General features: G+C 49.7%; 1 protein-coding gene across 9 annotated transcripts in view; it reads right to left on the bottom strand.

The window, feature by feature from the left end:
• LOC144755580 (zinc finger CCCH domain-containing protein 11A-like) overlaps window positions 1–22,538 on the bottom strand; it is a 525,975-nt gene that overhangs the window by 173,571 nt on the left and 329,866 nt on the right. The window lies entirely within an intron of this gene.

Raw genomic sequence — 22,538 nt, 5'->3', positions numbered from 1 at the left:
CTCTATGCCAGTGGTGAGGGTACAGGTGCATGAGCCCTGTACCCCTACAGTGCCCAAGTCCATTCCTGGGAACTGTAAATGCAGTGCTGCCATTAAGAGTATATGATGCTCGGAGTTTGTCATTACGAACTCCACAGCCCCATAATGGCTACACTAAAGACTGGGAAGTTTGGTATCAAACTTCTCAGCACATTAAACCCACACAGATGCTAGTGTGGGATTTAATTTAAAATGCACATCTTAGAGATGCCCCCTGAAACTCGACTAACTCCTAGTGACCTGACTGAGTGGCTTGCTTAGGCTGCCACCACCAGACATGGTTCTGGACCCTTGGGTCGAGAGCTTGCTGCTCTCTGGGGCCTGAAACAATGCACATCCTGGGACGAGGTGCCTAGCCGCCTCCTCCTCCAGGATGGGCAGGGTTCACGAAGGAGAAGAAAACAAGTTACTTACCTGTAACTACAGTTATCCAGTATTGGTATCTTTCATAAATTCAGATGCCTGAATCATTCCCCGTTGCCGAGGCGGGAGTCCCATGGTAACAAATATACAATAGGAGTGCCTTAGTAAAAACTGTAGTAGACTGACAAGACTATACGCCAAACAGGCCCAAATCTTAGTAGCCTATCTACCTCCTTATGTAAAAATAACTGAAAATGGTTCCAACCAATCAGAAGTCAGCACCCTCTAGAACCTTCCCAGCAGAGGCAGTTCTCCTCAGATTTTCTTAGTACAAGTGAGGAGTAAGTATCCCCTTTAGAGAACTGTCCTGCCCGGGAAGGAGGGTGGGTGCATGTGAATCTATGAAAGATACCAATAGTGGATAACTGTAGTTACAGGTAAGTAATTTGTTTTCTTATCCAGTATTGGGGTATCTTTCATAGATTCACATGCCTGAATCAGAGTAGCAAGCAGTAAGTCTAAAAATGTCGTTTGCGGAAGGTGGGAGACAAAGCGTCAATCTACATATCCCCCACTCATCCGGAAGGTTATAGAGCACTTAAAATATGCACATATATATACATGCAAAAACCTTCTGAAATGAAACAGTTATAGCCATTTAACATATTTCATATTTAAGAGCAAAATTTGACAATTAGAAACATTAGAAATCAATCTGAGAGACTTTCAGAAATCTAACCTTAATGAAGAAGATGTCGAAGAACCGCTTCTCCCACTGCTGCATCGTCCTGTGACGCAGATTGTAAGCAGTAGTGTTTTGTGAACGTGTGGACATTCTTCCATGTCGCAGCACGGCAAATGTTCTCCAACGTGACCCCAGCAAATAAGGCTGTATAAGCCGACATAGTTCTGGTGGAATGTGCTTTATCCTTTCTGAGTAAAGGTTTGTTGGCTTTATCATGACAAAACTGTATGACAGAAGATAACCATCTGGCTACCGTTGCTTTTGTAACGGATTGTCCCATCGTGGCTTGACCATAAGCGATCAACAGCTGATTAGATTTTCTTATATCCTTAGTCCTTTGAAGGTAGAACTTCAAGCAACATTTTACATCAAGAGAATGTAAAGCCTTTTCTGCCGGTGTAACAGGATCCGGGAAAAAAGTCTTAAGCTTTACTGGTTGGTTCAGGTGGAATTGAGACAGTACCTTTGGAATAAATTTTGGATTTGTTCTCAAAGAAACGTAATCCTTAGAGAAATGAAGAAAAGGTTCTGAAATTGTGAAAGCCTGGATTTCACTAACCCTCCGGGCTGAGGTGAGGGCTAACAAAAGCGCTACCATCCAGGTTAAAAATTGTAATTCAGTCTTGTGAATTGGCTCGAAAGGTCTTCTCATTAATTGAGATAAAACTGTATTGAGATCCCACTCTGGAGGTGGAGGTCGAACTGGAGGAAAAGCCCAGAGTAGCCCTTTTAGAAATTGTTTGATAAGTGACGAAGAACAAAGTGATGGCTTGTTAGAGCTCTTTCTGAATCTAGAAATCGCAGCGAGATGGACTTTGATAGATGAGAACACTAGACCTGCTTTAGCTAGTGATAGTAAATAGGGAAGAATATCCTCTGGTGGGGCCTGAAGTGGATGTACGTTATTTGTTTCGTACCAATGACAGAAGTGCTTCAATTTAAAGCGGTATGTTCTGATAGTGCTTTGAGCGCGGGCTTTAGATAGAACCAGGGCCGGACTGGCTACCGGGCAGTTTGGAATGCTGCCGAGCTGGGGGGTGATTTCGTTCATGGAGACCTGCGTGTGCTAAACAAAATTAGTTTTGCATTAATTATTTCGAAGCACACGCAGGTCTCCATGAAGAAAATCAGCCCCCACCGCAGTGAAATCAGCCCCCAGCTTTCTAAACTGCCCGGTAGCCAGTCCAGCCCTGGATAGAACATCTCTAGAGTCCTGAGAAATTTTTAGATCTTTGAATTCTAAGAAGCCAGGAGCCATACGTGCAAGTGAAGCGATTGTGGATCCGGATGCAGAATCTGACCTCTCTCCCTTGTTAACATGGTTAATGTTGGATGGAGGCGAATCGGATGTTGTTGTGACAACAGAAGTAACTCCTGAAACCAATACTGCCTCGGCCAGCGAGGAGCAATTAGGATAAGACTGCAGTGTTCCCTCTTCATCGTCTGCAGAACCCTCAGGATTAATGGTATCGGGGGAAAAGCGTACGCATAAATCCCTGACCATCGCATGGACAGGTAATTCTCTCTTGATCCCCGTTGAGGAAATCTGCTGGCGTAATAGAGGCATTTGCTGTTCTGTTGTGTTGCAAACAGGTCTAGAGTTGGTGTGCTCCACATTCGGAATATCCTGTTCACCGACCATTGCTCTAACTCCCATTCGTGGCAACCTGCGAGAGATCTGCTGAGGTTGTCGGCTAGGGAATTTTGAGTTCCTTTGACATGCTCTGCTCTGAGGGTTATGCCATGCTTGATAACCCACTCCCACATCTCTTGAGCTTCCTGCGATAGGGAGAGAGACCTCGTTACCCCTGGTTTGTTGAGTGCTGCTGGTGGTATTGTCCATATGCACCATCACCGAGTAGTTCGCAATTCTCTGAAGGAATGCTTGCAGAGAGAGGAAAATGGCCCTCAGTTTGAGACTGTTGATGTGTTTTTGCTGACAGTGTCGAGACCAACGACCCTGAATTTGAAGATCTTGGAGATTTCCTCCCCACCCCTCCATAGATGCATCCGTAGTCAGGACAAACTCTGGGAAAGTGGCCAGGAACGTGAGACCTGGAGATAGATTGCTTCTTTTTGACCACCAGTGGAGAGCCTGTTTCATTCTTGTGGTCACCTTTATGGAATCGTCGAATGACCCTCCGGCTTGCTGCCATTGTTTGTGCAACTCTTCTTGCAGTGGTCTCATTCTGAGTCTTTCAAAGTGGGACTAAACTGATCGCTGAAGAGCACATCCCCAGAAGAGAAGCGAATGTTCAGACAGAAACTGACTTTTTTCTTGAAATCAACCTTGCCAGGCTTTGTAATTTGTTCTGGCGATCCTGAGTCAGGAACACTTTGCATTGTTGGGTGTCTGGAGTTGCTCCCAGAAAGGTCAGAACTTGGAGGGGTTGCAACTGCGATTTGTTGGCGTTGAGAGCAAGTCCCAGATTTGAGAACAGATTGAGGCAACTTTTTACAGCTTGTTTCGTAGCCTGCTTTGATGGACCCTTGAGCAGCCAATCGTCGAGATATGGAAAGACTTGTATTCCTTGAGACCTCAGTATGGCTGAGACTGCGATGTTTGGGGTGAATAGGGATATGGAAGTAAGCGTCTTCCAGGTCCAGAGAAGCCATAAAGTCTCCTTCGTTGAGGCAGCTCAACACATATGTTAACGTCACCATCTGAAAACTCTGTTTCTTCAGAAACTTGTTCAGTCTGTGCAAGTCTAGAATCGGGCGCCACTCCCCCGATTTTTTCTTTATGAGGAAGAATCGAGAGTAGAATCCTTTTCCTTTTTGCGAGACTGGAACTCTTTCTATTGCATTCTTGCAGAACATCTTTAAGGCCTCTTTGAACAGTAAGTGAAGACGAGGGGGAGGGGGACCCTTTGGCCGGGTCGTAGGTGGTTTCCCTAAGAACTCCAGAGTGTGTCCTCTTCGAACAAGGTCGAGGACCCACTGATCTGATGTGATGTTCTACCATTGTTGGGAAAAGGCTGAGATCTTCGCGCCCACAGGGAGGGGAGAAGGTTGGACTGGCGTCCGGAAAAGCTCATTGTCGCTTATTTGAGTCGCGGCCTTGATTGCTCGATCGCCGGCGTCCGCCTTGAAGAGAGAAAGAGGATTGCCTGTATGACGACTGATAATAAGGCTGTTTGTATTGAGATTGGTATTGTCTGTTTTGCTGATGGTGGTAATTTCCTCTCGAGGAAAAACCCCAGCCCCTAGATCCTCTGAAAGAACCTCTCTTATATTGCAGGGTACCCAGCGACTTAGCCGTGTCTGTTTTGATGGTCAATAATGCGTCAACTATATGCTTACCAAAGAGTGACTCGCCATCGTAAGCCATATCAAGAATCTTTGTCTGCATCTCAGGTCTAAACGAGGTCGCTCTGAGCCATCCCTGGCGTCTGAGAACAGCAGATCCTGCTAGCTGCCTAAAATTAGTGTTTGCAATGGCTAAGGCGCAATCAATTATTTCTGATGCAGCACGTTCCCATTCAAGCACTATCCTTTATGCTTCCTGCTGACGATCTTCAGGTATCAGCTCCAGAAATTCTGATAACTCTGACCACATCTGGCGGTCATAACGTGCCAAAATTGCCAGAGAATTTGCTGCCTTGATGGATGAGGCAGCATTGGTGGAAAACTCCAAGTCCAATCATCTGCCCTCTTTATCTGGTAGTGTAGAGATTGGGGTAGACAGATTTTTTGACCTCTGTTGAGCAGCCTGCGAAATTACCGAATCAGGGTGCGGGTGACCTTACAGACAAGATGGAACACCTGGTGTTGCCCTATACTTCTTCTCGATTCGAGGAAGGACTGCAGGAATAGAGGCAGGCGTCTTCATAATCTTAAGTCCTTCCTTCCAAATGAAATCTATAAATCGGCATAGCCCTGGTGATTCTCCTATACCCTTCTTTAAAGTCGTGAAGAAAACAATCAGACTGTTCAATAGTGACTGGAAGTTCAAACCGCGCAGCAGCTCTGTGCATGATATTATGAAAGCCGCCAATATCCTCCGGTGGCGAGTCAGATGGTTGTGGTATAGGAGGCGAAGGCATGGGGATTACATAGTCATCCCAAGGATCTCTAGGTCACATCATCATGAGGTAATTCCCCTTCTTCTCTTCCGTCATCATCTGAAGATGAAGTATCCTGATTATCTTGTGGCATTGGTTCTACAAGGTGTCTTGGTGAGGAAGGCTCTTGTGACGGTGGTGGTGGAGTCGGTGTAACCACCGGTACAGTAGGTACCGTCGGAGTAGCGGTTGTAGGTGGAAACCTCTGCCGATAATCGACCAACATGGCTTGTGAATCTTTAATTAATGAAGAAGGAAGATGACCTGTGTCTTCCGATCTTGGTTCTCTATGAGACTGTCTATGATCAGGCGTAGACAAGTCTTCTTGGTAAAAATGCTCATGAAAGGTATCCTCTTCATCCTCATCTTGACATTTTATCTGTAACTCCGATGGATGGAGAGCAATCCCAAAAGGGCCTTCCTCCTCATCATCATCTTCATCAGAATCTTCTTCCTCTACATATGTCTCTAAGGGTAACAATGGGGAAATGTTGGTATATTCCTGACTATGGTACGTTTTCAATTGAAAATGGGTATACGCAACAGGCGAAGCTTGAGATTTCTGAGGGAACCCAGACCAAGATTTCAAAGGTGGACTTTTGGTCAGAAAAGGGCTCTTCGTCGACATGGGCGTCTGGACCAAAGGAACAACAGCCGACTGTGTCATAGATGGGCTCGTCGGTGCTGCCGTCAATGGACTCTTCATTAACAATGTCGTCGTCGATGGGGCAGTCGTCTATGGACTCTTCGTCGACGGGGCCGTCGTCGATGGACTCTTCGCCGACGGGGCCGTCATCGATGGGCTCTTCGTCGACGAACTCTTGCCTCCCTGTCCCTGATGGTCTTGGCAGGGAAGGTTCGACAAATCCTACAATCCTTTACAATGTGATTAGGATGTAGGCAGTAGATGCAGTCCTTGTGCTGGTCATCTACATGGACCCTCTTTTTATCACAGGTCCTGCAAGCCTTGAAGAGAGCTTTCTTTTCAGACATCCTGAAAGAACAATGAAGAAAACTGAGTAGGCACTCAGGGAGACTCTCTTCCACATGACATGCGATGAAAATCTGAGGAGAACTGCCTCTGCTGGGAAGGTTCTAGAGGGTGCTGACTTCTGATTGGTTGGAACTATTTTCAGTTCTTTTTACACATAAGGAGGTAGATAGGCTACTAAGATTTGGGCCTGTTTGGGCCTATAGTCTTGTCAGCCTACTACAGTTTTTACTAAGGCACTGCTATTGTATATTTGTTACCGTGGGACTCCCGCCTCAGCGACGGGGAAGGGTTCAGGCATGTGAATCTATGAAAGATACCCCAATACTGGATAAGCTTCAAAGCCATGTCGCCTTTGTGAGCCTCTGCAGACCATCCGGCGACCCCTGACCTGCCTCAAGCCTCCAGACGACGCCTACAGCCTCAATCCAGAGGACCCCCCCCTAACGTGACCAGAGGGGGTAAGAAAATCCGACATCCCACGGCACACCTGCACCCCACAGCTTTGTGTGCCCAAACCAACAGTGCCTAACCAACCATCCCAACTTGCCCCTCGAAGTGGTGGTCGCACCTGGAAGATCCTTGTCCCCCGAGCCTGCAGTCTTTCTTTGTCCCGGAGCTTCTCCATTGGAAACAACAGGGCACCCGACCTCAAAACAGCACCATGCACCCGGCAGCCCTAGTGCCGCTGAGGGTGCACTTTGGTGCTACTTTAGTCCCCAACTTGCCCTGAGCTAAACCCTACGAGCTTTGCTCGCAGAACCTCGTGGCCTGCTTGCCAACAGCCACCAACTGGAGATCCCCTATCCTCCATAGGATAACATTGGGCCTCAACATTCCGCACCTGGCCACCCTAGTGCCGCTGAGGGTGCAATTCCAGTTCATCACTGACCCTGGGAGACCCCAGAGTCTTACCCCAGAACCTTAGCTCCCACTGTCGTTTACTTACCTGCAGACCGATCACCTGTTTTTCCTCAATAGGATAACATTGACAATTTTCCCTCCAAAAAACATGTGGAGTTTCGAAAACTAAAGATATTCTTTAAAAATCGTACAAATAACCAAAACGTGTTTTCTCGCCTGTTTGCAGGACACGTCCCAGTGCCGAATCTAGGCATCCAGCACAGAGTGAGGAAAAGTGACTTAAAAGTAACTTACCTGCAATTTGTTGAAAAAGCCTATTCATTCCAATGTACTGTATTTGCTAAGTGTTGCATACTACTGCTCTCCTGTAAATCAAACAAAGTACAATTTCTATTGCATTTTCAAACTGTTCTATATCCAGCAACTTATTATTGGAAAGTATTTAATGCTTACCTGTACCAGGCTTGCTTGGTTCTAAAAATAAACAGTATATTTTTATACAAAAACAATTGACCTAGAGTTCAGTTGTTGAGTGTGTGAACTCATTTGCTGACTGAGTGTGTACATCAAATGCTAAACACGGTCCTCTGACACTGCCTTACTGCTCGACCAAGCTACCATTAGTAGAGAAGAGGTTCTATCTAACTTTAACCTCTGCCTACCTCTGGGGACACTTCGACTCTATAAACACTATATCTCGTTTTGGTGTAGTATATATAGAGCTAGTTTCTTACATACTTCTTTTTCTTATTACTCTTCCCGAGTGTCCAGCGGACCTCAAGTGTGATAAAGAGGACTTGGGGCTAATGATCTTCCTCTATTGGGACTAGGACCTCTGAGGAGCTGTGCTCGATGGTGTCGACGACAGGGCCGCAAGGAGCTTCATGGATCGCTGAGAGGAGTTGGCATAACGGCTAGGGCGCTCGACCTCGGAATCTGGGTTCGAGTCTCGGTAACGACGCCAAAACCTCCTGTGATTCTGAGAAAATCACTTAATCTCCCTGTGCCTAAAATGAATGTGTGTCCTCATGTAACGTAACTGGTGATATGTAAAGCGCTCGGATACCTGATTCGGTTCGGGTCTAGTTCGCGCTATATAAAACTCTGCAAAAAAAGGTCTTTGGCGCCATGACTCCTATATAGGTGACCAAGACGACTTCACAAACGACACTGGCGACATAATGCGGAGCCGAACCGAGCCACCCAATAGTGCTCAGGAGTACTGCTCACACACAAAAATTCTGATCCAGTCTGACGCCTGGGGAATTCAAAGGTAAGGAGTCTGCAGCTAGAAGACTATCAGATACTAGTTATTGCAAGTGAACACTTAAGGTATGAACTGGGCATTGGTCAAAATGAGCTTCCCAGCTACATAATGGCTTCACTGAAACCTATAGTATTTGGTATCAAACACCTCATTAATAAACCCACACTAATTCCAGTGATGAATTTCTTAATACATGCACCCAGAGGGTACCTAACAGGCACTCCCTGACCGTTACTAATCCTCTAGTGTATTGGCTAACTGGTGCAGACCTGCCTGCCACCACAGACTAGTTTCTCACATCCTAGGAGGTGAGAGCCCCGCTCGCAGATGTCAGAAATAATGCCCACTCTGGAAGGTGGCGTTTAAGTTGGCAGGGTATGCCCAGACGTGGGTCCCTTGCTCACCTTGCCACTGGATTCAAAATAGCTTGGCTGATGACGCTGATTAGCCGGAAACCGGTCCCAGGATGCTTGTTTCCGATAAAGGGAAGACATGGCTTGGCAGTTCGGGCCCATGAGGCACAGGGTCAGACTGATTTGCATATGGCCATGTCTGAACTGGGGTGGAGGAGGGAGCTAAAGAATGATGATGGATTAAACCCAGATCAGTTGATTGGGGGTGAGTGCTTGCAATGTTCAACACTCAGTCCATCATCCCCTTTGGTTTTATTTACACCTCCTCCCCCAGGATAACCAGTAAATTAGCATGTCAAGGCACGGTGCTTCAAAGAGCACACTGCCTATGATATGTGAGCCTGGATTCCCCAGATCTGGAGGATGCCATCCCTATCCCAAGGCCCATTCGGCGCCAGGTTAGACGGGAAAATTAGCTCTGCAGAAGCCGTGTTGCACTGCCAGTCTGGACAAACCTCTAGGGTGGGCAGCCTGAAGTGAAAACGAAGATAGGAATTACAACTTCTTGTGTGTGGTGGAATTAGGAATTCTGGGACAGGGTGATGCCCACTCCCCAAAGGAAATGGTCACCTAGGAGGTATAGTGACCCCAAGGGTAAGCAACCCATTAGCTACTACCCTTCACTCCCCTGAACGCCCCTAATTTCAGTATTTAGGGAACCCTCTGACACCAGGAATCAGACTTAACTGACCCAGAAGAAGAGGACAAAGAAGAGCCACGAGAACTAAAGACATACTGAAGACTTTTAGCTCCAAGCACTGCCTCCTGCACCAAGGTTCGACAATCGTGACCAGCGACTGGTCATGCAGCTGAACAGCTTCCAAGAAGCCAGGGAGACTCACAGCCCTTTCCAAATTGCCAGCAATCTCCCTTGGAGTAAAGGAGCTACTCGTCTGCAGGCACCGAAGAAGCAAAGTCCGGTTCACAGAGTTGCCGCTTACCTGCCAGCCCGACGCAGCAGCCCCCCCAGGAAGAGATACCTGTGCTCCTCAAGGTGAGATCTGACACCTGACTAAGTGAGAGGACACCAGGACTGACCGGAGCCACACAGGACCAATACCCAGCTAACCGGACCCCTTGCAGCAAACAAAGACCATAAGAGTTCAGTCCGGGCTCCAATGACACAAAGACCGAGTAGCCGTTGAGGGTCTTCAGCACCACAGAGAGCCACTTCCAGAGTAGCCCAGCTGTCCATATTTTCCACCCTCAACTCGCGAGACAGACAACCGCAAGGCCCTAGGACGCCCAGAGCCCAGCCAACATTTTCTCTCTGAACCCAAGAGCCCCAGCATGGGTACCGACAAATCTACTGTGCTTTCTTGTTCCCAGGACCCCTGCGACCCAAACCCCCCCTTGGGAGCTAATGGACTTATCCCCGATTCCCCCTCTGCAGCCTGTTACTAGGTGCCCCACCCCTTCTTTTTACCGACATAGCGCACATAGCTAACACCACAACCAGCACCTCTGCACCAGGATGCCCCAGGGTAGATAACTAGTAACTGCTGGTGGTACTTTGGACCTGATGTTAAAGGACCTTAAGACCCGAAGGAGACCCCCAGAAACCAAATGCAAAAATCTGTATGCAACATATGCCTTTTCTCTATAGGAAAGCATTGCTGCGTAACAAATAGTTTCTTACCTGTCAGTGTAGTTTTGCAGCTTGAAGATCTTTCTGGATTCACTCTGCTGTGCATTATTCCGTGGTCTAGTGGTTGGGTCCAAAATTGTAGTCTTTTCTTTCTTTTTTTTTTTTGTAGCCCAGGTGGACGTCGACGTCCCACCTTTTGGGGTACGCCCTGTGACGTCAGGACGCTTCCTGCGGAAGCTCCCTACTTTGGGTGCCATCTTTGGAATCTTCTTTCTTGTTTTGTGTTCTGTTTGCGAATCCTTTGGCAATGTTCTCTATTTCCTTTCCAAGTAAGTGATTTCCCCGCTTTTTCTTTCAATGTGTCTGTTTCTGTATTGTCCTTGTATTACCAGCTGCTTCTCCAGCCTCATCTTTCTGGCGGAGGTGGGTGGGTGCGCTAGTGAATCCAGAAAGATCTTCAAGCTGCAAAACTACACCGACAGGTAAGAAACTATTCCTTTTGCAGTGTGAATCTTTCTGGATTCACTATGCTGTGCATAGACTTTGTATCGGTTTGTTATGTTTGTGGCAGCTGGGTGGAAGATGAGCATTGGTTGTTGAATATATGTTGAAGCACCTTCTGTCCTACTTGTGCTTCCTTGTTCATTTGTATATCCACACAGTAGTGCTTAGTGAACGTGTGCACTGAAGCCCATGTCGCCGCCAGGCATATGTCTTGAATGGGTGTGTTAGCCAGGAAGGCTATTGTTGCTCAATTTTTCCTGGTAGAGTGGGCTCGGGCCCCTTCTGCTTGTTCTTGGTCTGCTTGTCTGTGGCAGAATTGTATAGTTTGTGCGATCCATCGTGCAATGGTTCCCTTTGTTACTAATAATCAGGTGAGAGAATGGACACTTGTAACTACGGTACAATGGGTCAGTTAGATCACCCTCATAAACGCTATGTAGATCTTGGTTGCGGTTTATATCGTTTCTCCGCCCCACATAAGCGTTGTGGACCAGGGGCCAGGGGCAGAGCCAGCACTAGACGCGGAATAGCCTCCACACGTGGCCTGGGACCATTGCGTCCTTTTCCCCTGAAGACATTCGGCGGTAACCTCATTAAGGTAAAGCTCACCTATTTAGAAACAGAGTGGTAATACAAAAACCACTGAGCACTTCACAAATTGTGTGAGTAAAGCATTTTAATTTTGGATTGTTTGTCCTGAAGAATGCCCCTTAGACCCGGCTGGGCGATAAGGGGCAGAAACATGTTGACTTTGTTTACTTTATTTAAAGTGATATAGTGAGATCTAGTAACTCGATCGGCAAATATACCCTTTGGTCTTAATAACAAACCTCATTCAATGGCAATTAAATTTTAACCGGGTGAAGGCTTCTTTTTAAAAAATATAACCTTTTTTTGGGGGTGTCTGTTTATATATTTCTGGACACTACTACGCTGTACCAGAGGTTGCCTCAGGCTTGAGGCTGGCATACAGCACAAATTTAGAGAACCCGATGATAATGCCACAACGCATATGTGGGGCGGAGAAACGATATAAACCGCAACCAAGATCAACATAGCGTTTATGAGGGTGATCTAACTGACCCATTGTACCGTAGTTACAAGTGTCCATTCTCTCACCTGATCATTTGGAACATTGACTTGGGGAATCGAATGGACAAGAATTCTTCCTCCCTACTTGGTGATTATTATCCCTTTGTTACTGGTCTACCCAGGAAACTGCTTGCGAAGGACACAAAGAACTGCTTTGTTTTCCTGTGCTCCTTGGTTCTTTCTATGTAGCGCATTACTGCCCTTCTAGCGTCCAGAGTGTGCAGTGCCCTCTCTGCGCTTGTGGACGGTTTCTGAAAGAAGCTTGGTATTTGTACTGTCGGGTTGGTTTGGAACCTTGACACCACCTTTGGCATAAAGTGTGGCTCATTTCTCTTCACCACCCTATCATTGTGTATTTGGATGTAGGGTTCTTGTAGCATTAGCGCCTGTAGTTCGCTCACCCTGCGCAGCGAGGTGATTGCCACCAAGAAGGCTGTTTTCATTGTCAGCATTTGTAGGGAGGCCTTATGAATGGGTTCAAAGGGCGCTTTCATGAGCTCTGTTAGGACTAAATTAAGGTTCCATGCCGGTGGCAGCATCCTCTTTGGTGGTGTGATCCTCTTTGCCCCTTCCAGGAATCTCTTTACTATCTGTGATGTAAAGACGCTCTTCCCTGTTTCTCCTCTTGTGTAGGCTACTATCGCTGCTAGGTGTACTCTAAGCGAGGATGAACTTAGTTTTGCCTTCAGCCGGTGCGTGAGATATCTTAGCACTGTTGATTCCCTTGTCATCTTCTTGTGTAGCTTTTTCTTGCTGCACAATTGTGTAAACCTCTTCCATTTTGCCACATAGCACCTTCGTGTGCTAGGTCTCCTTGCCTCTCTTAGTACCCGTAGGGTGCTCTCAGGTAACTTTAGGTGTGCAAACTCTGTCTTCAGGAGCCATGCTGCTAGGCTGAGGCTCTCTGGCTCATGGTTTAGTACTTCTCCATTTTGCATGGAGAGTAAGTCCTTCCTTTTCCGAACTTTTGGGTTGCACCCTGTGCCATTTCCATTATCTGTGAGTACCAGGTCTGCCTGGCCCACTGGGATGCCACCAGGATCAGAGTCATGTTGCTGGTTCTTCACTTGTTGAGTACTCTGTGTATCAGTGGTATCGGGGGAAAAGTGTAAGCAAATGTTTTCGACAAGCTTATCCATAGGGCATTCCCCAGGGATCCTTCCCCTGGTTGCCTAGATAAGAAGACTCAGCATTTTGCATTCTGGTGTGTTGCAAATAGGTCTATTGTCGGTGTTCCCCACCTTCTTAATAGCCTTTGCGTTTCCTGTGTATTGAGCTCCCACTCGTGGGATGCCGATGTCTGTCTGCTGAGCCAGTCCGCTTCCACATTATCCTTCCCTGGTAGGTGTATGGCTAGCAGGTCTATTTTGAGTGGGATGGCCCATCTCCATATCTCCTGTGCTAGGTTCGATAGCGGGGCTGATTGTGTTCCTCCCTGCTTGTTGATGTAGAACATCGTTGTTGTGTTGTCTGTCTGGATCAACACTCTCTGGTTGTACAGTTTTGTCTGGAAGGCTTTCAGGGCGAGGAACACGGTCTTTAGTTCCAGGTAGTTGATGTGTTTGACCGCATCCGCTGGAGTCCACGGACCCCTCACCCTGAGCTTGCTCATGTGTGCTCCCCATCCCTTCTGGGATGCGTCTGTGGTGGTGGTCACCATTGGGGTTGGTGGTGTTAAAGGCTTCTCTTCTGTTATGTTCTCCTTTTTCCACCACAACATCTCCTCCTGCACTGCGTGCGTTATAACCACTAGATCTTCCCAACTTCCTGTAGCTTGTGACCATTGTTCTTGCAGCCATTCCTGGAATGGTCTCATGTGAAGCCGTATATTTGGTACCAGATGTATGCAGGAAGCCATCATACCCATGACCTTGCTCGCTGTCCTCACTGTCAGAGCGAGCCCCTTCTGGAAGAGGCGCGTCTCCTTCAGCAGGGCCAGTGTTCTCTTGTCGCTGGGGAACACCTTGCACAGTATGGTTTTGATATGTGCTCCTAGGAAGATTTTTACTTGCTCTGGCTCCATTGAGTATTTCCCCCAGTGAATGGAGAATCCCAGGTCCACCAGTGTACTTGTCACGCGCTGTGCGTGTTCTTTGCATGTCCTGTGTGAACTTACCTTTATTAGCCAGTGGTCAAGGTAAGGGTATACATGGATCCCTTCCCTCCTTAGGTGCGCTGCCACCGCTGTGAGGCACTTGGTGAAGACCCTTGGTGCGGATTTTAGTCCGTTGTGAACTGCTAGGGTTGTGAACTGGTAGCGATCTTTGATGATGGTAAATCTCAGTAGATGTTTGTGCTGCGTGTTCATTGGGATGTGCAGGTAGGCATCTTTGAGGTCTATGGTGGCCATGAAGTCTCCGTCCCTTATCTGAGGAATGACCTCTTGTAGGGACGTCATCTTGAACTTTTGTGTTTTTATGTACTTGTTTAGGAACCTTAGGTCCAGGATGGGTCTCAGTGTTTCGTCCACCTTTGGTACCAGGAAGTAGGTTGAGTACACTCCCATGTTCCTTTCTCCGTATGGTACTGGTGCGGTGGCCTCCTTTTGGAGGAGTTCCTTCGCTTCCTTTTGAAGTAGCTCTAGCTCCTTTCTTGACTGCGCCCTTTTTTTTGGTTCCCTGATTGGCGGTGTCTTTTCCAGTTCTATGCATTATCCGTACTGTATGATGTTGAGCATCCATTTGTCTGTGGTTATCTTCTTCCACTCCCGGAAGAAATGACTTAGCCTGCCTCCTACTGGTGTTACATGTTCGTTGATGCTTGGTCCGTGTAACCCTCTGTTGGTCTTGTTGTGCTCCACCCTGGGAGGAGTTGCGTGGGTGGGCACGTATTGCGTGACGGAGTCACTTTGAGGTGGGTTGTTGGCCCGCTCTTTTATTTTGTCCACGTCCGTTCGCCCTCCCGTGAAAGGACTGGCCCCTTTGCTGGTAGTGCCAGGGTTTGTTTTTGATGCCCCTGTTGTGTTTGGCTGTCGCCCTGGTGGGACTGTTGGAATGTCTGGTGTGACGTTCCTGGCTGGTTTCCCCCTCTTCCGTTCGGTCTCCATGACGGGGTACCCCTTTTCATCCCCCTGAATTGTAAGGCCCATATGGACCTTGCAGTTTCATTTTCTTATTTGAGCTGGGTGAGCTTTTCATCCACCGGCGCCCCAAACAGTGCCTCCCCATTGAACGGGGTGCTTAGAATGTTGTGCTGTACCTCTGGTTTGAAGCCTGAGATCCTGAGCCAGGCCTGCCTTCTCTCCGTGATTTCCAACATCATCAGTCTGCTGGACGTGTCAGCTCCATCCAAGGCTGTTTTGAGGCAAGAATTTGCCAAATTTTTCCCCTCCTCCACAAGGTGGGAAGCTGTTTGTTGGTAGTCGTCTGGAGGTGCTTGATCAGCTGTCCGATCTCATCCAGAATTTGGTACTAGTGCCTGTTCAGCAGGGCGTTTTGAGTTTGCCATGCGCCAGTGCATTGCAGCATTTCTTTCCAACTTTCTCCCAGTTGGGTCCATCCTCCTGCTCTCCTTGTCTGGTGGTGGCCCTGATGTTGTTGGCACATTTACCCTTTTCCTGGTGGTCGCCGCAATAATGCAGTCCGCTGTAACTGATCCTCGGATGTAGGGAGGATCCTTAGAGGAGTGTTTATATTTCTTCTCCGTCCTAGGCGTGACGGACCTGCATGTTACCGGTTCCTTGAACGCCTCTTTCCCCTGGTCCATGACACTCTCAAGCATGAGGAGTTACTGGCTCTCCTAGTTTGTGTGGGGAGCAGGGTCTCCAAGAGGAAGTCTGCTTTTGGTTTTTCCTCATCTAGCTTGACTCCAAAGGCCATTGCAGCGTTCTTGATGACCATATTGTAGACCCCAATGTCATCTGGCGGCGAAGGCCTCGAAGGGTACGTGTCCACGGCCTCTTCTGGGCTTTCGGTGTCGAGGTCCTGCCACTCCAGGTCCTGTGTCCCCGAGGATGCCGAGCTGAGGGTCGTCCGCTGATCGTCGTCGCCCTACTCCTCGTAGTAGAAGACTTCTTCCTCTGGATGGTCCTGGGTCTCGGGACTTTTCGGTGGCCCTTCGGCGTCGAAGTCCTCCTCCTCCTCTTCTATTTCAACGATCACCGTCCTTGGCTTCGAAGGAATCGCGAACCTCTTCATCTTTTCGTCAAACTCCTTCTTTCTTTGTAGGATGTTATCCATTTCGGCCTCGAGCCGTCTTTTCTTTCTCTCCAGTTCGGCGGCCTGTTCGGCGTCAAACGGTTTGGCTGATCTCTTTGACGTATACGTCGACGTCGAAATGGCCTTCGGGTCCTTTGTTGACGCCGAAGCGACCTTCGGGTCCTTTTCTTTTGAAGTCGATCGATCCCTTTCGGGGACGTGCTTCGACGACCTTCTCTTTTTGCCGGTCTTCGCCGCCTGGGAGTCCTTTTTGAAGGATCCACTGGGCTGTTTGTCCTTGGATGCAGCTGCGGCCGTCGAGACTTTCGGCGTCAATGCTCCCTTCGAGGACTTACTCTGTTTTTCGAGAGTCTAACTCAGACTTTCGAGGGTCTGTCGAGGCTTTAGGGGTCATCAACTCTCCTACCTCTTTAGAAGTCTTCTCATTGGTCTCTACGACCGTGTAGTCGTCGTCTTCTACGGAGACGTTGTCCTCCTCGTCGCTCGAGAGCCCCAGGTCCCGAAGGGACGGCGGTTGTTCCTTGCCTTGCATGTTGTAGTTGGCTCTTCTCTGTCGCTCTCTAACCCGGAGAGTCTTCGGGTTGAAGGCGGAGCAGGCGTTGCAGTCCTTGGTCTCGTGGTCGACCGGTAGGCAGAGGTTACAAACCGGGTGCTGGTCCTTCTGCGCGTATTTGGGGTGGCAGTTACGGCAGAATTTAAAAGGTGTCTTGTCCATTTCTTGCACTCAGGGGGCCCCCTGTGTGCGCATTCTCCGTTGGACGTCAAAGTTCTCCTTCTTCTTTGTCGCCCCGGCTCGATGGTGTTGTTCCTCATTGTTTTCTCAATCTTTTCCGGTTGCAAAATTCGTCTTTTCTCCATCTTCTTTCCTCCAAAACTCTGGAGCCCCTCAGGGAACGATCCAGACCCAGCGGCGGAAAAAAGAATCTGAAGATGGCGCCCAAAGGTGGAGCTTCTGCAGGAAGCGCGCCGACGTCATAGTAAGTACACCAAAAGGTGGGACGTCGACGCCCTCCTGGGCTACACAAAAAAAAAGAAAGAAAGAAAGAAAAGACTACGATTCCAGACCCAACCCCTAGACCGCGGAATAATGCACATCACAGCGAATCCAGAACGATTCACGCTGCAAAAAGACACGCATTAAAGTGAACTATTTACTTGCCTGTATGAATTGATATTTTAAAAAGTGTTTACTTAATAATGAAGTTCTTGGTATCAAAATGTATATAAAAATACAACTTATTTTCCTAAATTGGTTTCGGATTTATTCTCGAGTATTTGTCTCATTTATTGCCTCTATGAAAACAAATGCTGAGCAATACTCTCTGATAAGCCTAAACTGCCTGCCCACACTACCACAAAAGAGATCATTTATTGTTATCTTTTCTGCCTCTTTAAACCAATAAGGGTTGCCTGGACTCTTTACAGTGTACTTCATTTTGGTCCACTATATAAAGAGGTAGCGTCCTACAACTACTCCACTCTACAACGCTCTTCGCAACTACCTCTATGCCACTCCACTCTATTGTATGACAAACTACTCCACTCCACTCCATTCCATTCTATGATAATCTATTCCACTGTACCTCACTCTACTCTACAACACTACACTCTACACAACAACCTTTACGCCACTCCCTGACACTGCATACCACTCCACTCCACGACTCTACTCAACTCTGACACTGTGCTCTACTCTACACCACCCAACTCCATGCCCTTTCATCTACGACACTCTACTCCCTCCACGCCACTCCACAACACTGAAGATACTTAATGACACTCCAATTCACTCCTCTCTATGCCACTCTACTCTACGCCTATTGATAACACTCTACTCTACTCTACTCTACTCTACTCTACTCTACTCTCCTTTACCCTAGTAACAGTTAGACCTGCTGAACAGGAGCCACTCTGGTGTACAACATTGCTAAAACATATTGGCAAAGCCAATAGCTCTTGCATGGGCGAGATCTATTGGCTTTGCTTGTTGAGGAGTTAAGCCCCAACAAATCAGCTGTGCCAGACCCAATAACAGGACAGATGAAAATTCAACCTAGACTGGCTGATGAAGGGTGTTACACAGAAACCGGTCCCAAGATGCTCGTTTCCGGTTCAGGGAAGACTTGGCTTGGCAGTTCGGGGGGACTGATTTGCATATAGCTGTGTCTGAACTGAGGTGGCGAAGTGAGCTAAAGAACGAAGGTGGATGCGCTAGAGTACCAAGCAATAAAAGTGTCTGGGGGAAAATAGTGATCAACAGACCGACCAATCAAAGAACCCAAACTTTTAAGGGATAAAACTAGAGAGGAGTCCTCAATGCAGCAAGCAGCTTTGCACTTGACAAAAACAAAAAATTATGTTTCACACCCAGCTGAGTGCGCCCCCACTGTTTCAGCCTTTCATTGTGAGGCCCCTCATGAACAACCTCAGCCCCTCAGCAACAACATCACACCATTCAGACTACTACTGATGGGCAGCAAAGCTCTTCATTGCTGGACGTAAACCAACTTGAAAATCTGAACATTGCAACTATACTTTCTGCAAGAGTGCGACACAAATTCAAACTCCCTGGTAGTACAGCTTTGAACGCAGACATTTGTTTCCTTTTTTTAAATTTCACAGGTCGTGGCCAGGAGCCCCAAGATGGCGGTCGCACTTCAAAAGTGCTCTGGACCCCTCCGTCATCTGCTCCTCTATCCGTCGCCATCCACTGGTTCTTACCTCCAAATCCTGCTGCCTAGCTGTCTGGAACCCCCGGACCCATCCTTGAAGGCACTGTGTGTGGTGTCTGCACGCTGCGGACGGCCCCTGGAAGGGGTCCTGACTCATGGTGCTCCCAAAATGGCGGCCCCGCCAGAGCGATCTCCCGGCTCTTCTTGCTGCCCCCGAGCCCCGGGTCTGAGTGGCGAACTGCGTCTGGTGCAACGATCCTGAGGAGCTGCCGGTGCCGAACCGGCAAGGGACTGTGCAGGCGCCCGGGGACTCGGGATCAGCTCCTGGAGGCCGTGGGGTGCTGGAAACGGCCTGAGCCTACAACGCTCTGCTGATAGGGTGCCGGGAGTGTTGTCGACCGGGCAGTTAGCAGACTAGCGCTCCGTTCCGCACACTTCCAAGACTCTGTCCCGCGGTACCTGCATCCGCACGTGACCCTGCATCCGCTCCTTGACTACTAGCCAGTTGCTGAGCCCGGAGCCTGGCCTGCCGCTGCCGGCTGGGACACCTGGGCCTGTGTGCCTCCCGGGGTCGCAACGAGTGAGGGAGGCCTCGGCGGCCGTCCGGAAGCGGCAGAGGGGGTGGCCTCTCTCCCCCCTGCAAACAACACCCGGAGGCTTGGCTGCGGTCCGTGGTGGCCCCCCACCTGAGTGGGACTTGTGTGCCTGGACTGTGGAGAAGACTGCGAAAGAGTCCCTGTAGAGCACTGTCAGCCTGTTGCTGAGCCTGACCTGAGGAAGGTGAGGAGCTGAAGTGCAGCCTGGGCTGGAGTATTCAGCCGTCGGACCGGGCGGCAGTGGGTTTGCAGTCCTGCTCCCCCCACCATCTCCCTCTAAGTGCCTTGGGACTCATGGTGCGAGGGGCTTCCCTCCGTCCTGCTTGAGTGGCGGTTCTGAACATAGGCCGACCTCTGGACCGTGTTCTCTCTCCCCTGGGTCATCGGGGGTGTGGAGGACGTCTGGGCCACTGCTCCGTCAGCGACAGCAGGCTGGTGGATCTCCCCATCGCCTGCGGACTCCTTGTGGGGCATGCCGCATTCGGCTGTGGGCCTGTCATGGACGGGGGCCTTCCTTCCTCTCCCCCTTCCCCCCGGAGAGCCTACCCCTTGCACGTCCCCGATCGCTACCCCGCGTCTTGTTCTGGACTGGTCCCGGCGTTGTGCCCGGTCTGAGGGTGTGACTCGTAAGCCTGTTACTCATCTGGGGTCTAGAGGGGGACAATTGGGAGTGACCATGTGGTGACCCTGGACCAGCGGTGTGCGGAGGGCACCTCGGCTGCTGATTCGGCAACTCAAGGCTCAGGTTGCTCGCCTCTAGTCTCACAACCAGGAACTCCATCGGCAGGCCGGAGATGGCGGAAACAGGTCCCGTCGCAACAATCTTCGACTGGTGGGCTTTCCGGAGGGGGCGGAGCAGGGCCGGACTGTGGATTTTGTGGAGCGCTGGTTGCACTTGTGGATGCCCGTAGGCTCTCTCTCTCCGTGGTTCGTGATCGACAGAGGAACGCCCTCTACAGCTCAGCACCCCGAATCCGCCTCCCACACACAGCGCTGATGGTGTCCGTCGAGACGTTCCTGCTCCTCAGCGGCAGCGCAACTGCTCCATAGGCGGAGGGGGCAGAGGCGCGCCCATTCGGACTCACCTTTGGGCACTTCTCGGTTGCCGACACCCAGGGCGCTTCAATGCGGTCATGGACCCTAGCCTTGACACGAACACGTCCCCTTCCTCCACCAGGATCGCTTATTCTGGCATCCTGTCGACCTGGAATGCCAATATTGGCCTCGGGGATGCTTGGAGACTCTGGCATCCGACTGCGTGACTCTATACCCATACCTCGGCATCTCATCACACGCACGCACTCACGACTAGATTATATGTTCATGCCGGCCTGGACTGCCGAGCAATCCAGGCTATCACCATCCTTCCCAGAGGCCTATCGGATCACTCCCTAGTGGCGATGCAGGTCGGCGACCTTCCTGAATCGTCGCGCCCAATCTGGCGGCTCAACACCTGGTTCCTCCAAGACAAAGAATTCAGGGAGCAGGAAGTATTCGAGCTTCGCCTTTATTTCTCCACTAATCAGGGATCGGTGTCCTCGTCTGGTACCCTATCGGAGGCTGGTAAAGCCACCATCCGAGGCTTTGCCAAGGGCCAACTCAAGCTTAAACATGCGGTGCAAGACTCCCGACTCACACTCCTGGAGACCCAGGCGGTCCAGCTGGAGACTCAACCTCCGGAAGAGAACCGAAGCCCAGGACAGGAGGCTAGCGTTTCTGAGGTACGAGATTAGACAGACCTCCCTGGAGGCTGCCAAGCTGCTATGGAGGTCTTCTGTGGTGCAAGTGTACGGATGGGGAGATTAAAATGGGAAGCTCCTTCATCGTCTGGCGACCTACCTTATGGCCAACCCCATCATCCCTGAGGTGCTCGACTCGGATGGAGCCATCCACCGTGCCCCTGCAGCGGTGGCCCAATGCTTCACCACTTATTATGCCTCTCTCTATTTTGCACAGACTCCCACTCTCCCGCTTTCAGAGCTTCTCCAGAGGGAACGATTCCCTCTCCTGCGCCTTAGTGAGGCGGAGGCGCTGGACCTTCCGGTCACCCCAGAGGAGGTTCATGAAGTCATATCATGCATGGCCGTGGGTAAGACACCAGGGACAGACTGCCTTCCCCAGGAGTTAAATGCGTCCTATCGGGACACTCTGGTTCCCCATCTTCTAGAGATGTATAGAGAAGTGGAAGATTGCGGCTCATTCCGTCCCGAGACAGACTTGGCCACTATCGTGGTAATCATCAAGTCTCAGCCTCCCTCAAACCCTTGCTCTAACTACCGTCCCATCTCCCTCATTAATTCGGCGCTTGAAATGTTAGCCTCGGTCCTAGTCCACCGCATACAACCATACAAGGCCAAACTGGTCCATCCAGACCAATGTGGTTTTATGCCTTTTCGGGGAACCAGACACTGCCTCAGACGCCTACACCTTGCTCTAGCGAATCGACACCAGCTGACCCCCTATTTATATCTTCTTCTCGTGGACTTCGGGAAGGCGTTCGATTCGGTGAACTGGCAATACCTGGAGAAGGTGTTGACGGAAATGGTCTTTGGGATCCCCTTCCGTAACCTGGTCAAGACGCTCTATTGTAAGCCGCGGGCCCAAGTTCTAGTTAATGGAGCTCTGTCACGTCCCTTTTCCATCAGGAGGGGCACGAGGCAGGGATGCCCCCTCTCGCCACTCCTCTTCCTGTTGGCGATGGAGCCCTACGCATGTCTTGTCCGATTTGATCAGCTTCTCAGGGAGATGGCCCGGCTTTGAGGAGGACAAGATAGCGCTCTACGCCAAAGACGTTCTGTTATATTTAGCAGATCATGCCGCCGCGCTGGGCTCCGGCCTGACGCTTCCTGTCCCGCTGCGCCCACCTGCAAGCTGACTTATCATATGGTATGGCTTTGCTCCACAATCACGTGTTATTTGGAATCAGTGACAGGGGAGCTTAGGGAGGTTCTGGACGGGGAAGTCCCTCTTAACCCGATGAATGTGCTCCTGGGCATCACCGAGGGGTTGGACGGTACCAGGGCTGGAAAACTGTTTCTAAACACAGCACTGATGGTGGACAAATGTGACTCGACCACTCACCATGGCGTGCTGGCGCAGGGGGGTGGACTGGTGCGCTACGCAAGAATGGCTCCTGTATGAAGCCAGGGGATGCCGGAAGAAGTTTCGTAGGATGTGGGGCAA

Source organism: Lissotriton helveticus, chromosome 5_1, assembly GCF_964261635.1.
Source record: "Lissotriton helveticus chromosome 5_1, aLisHel1.1, whole genome shotgun sequence".
In the NCBI taxonomy this organism is placed as follows: Eukaryota; Metazoa; Chordata; class Amphibia; order Caudata; family Salamandridae; genus Lissotriton; species Lissotriton helveticus.
Note: the sequence above shows the minus strand (reverse complement) of the source record. Positions and strands in the feature narration are given on the sequence as shown.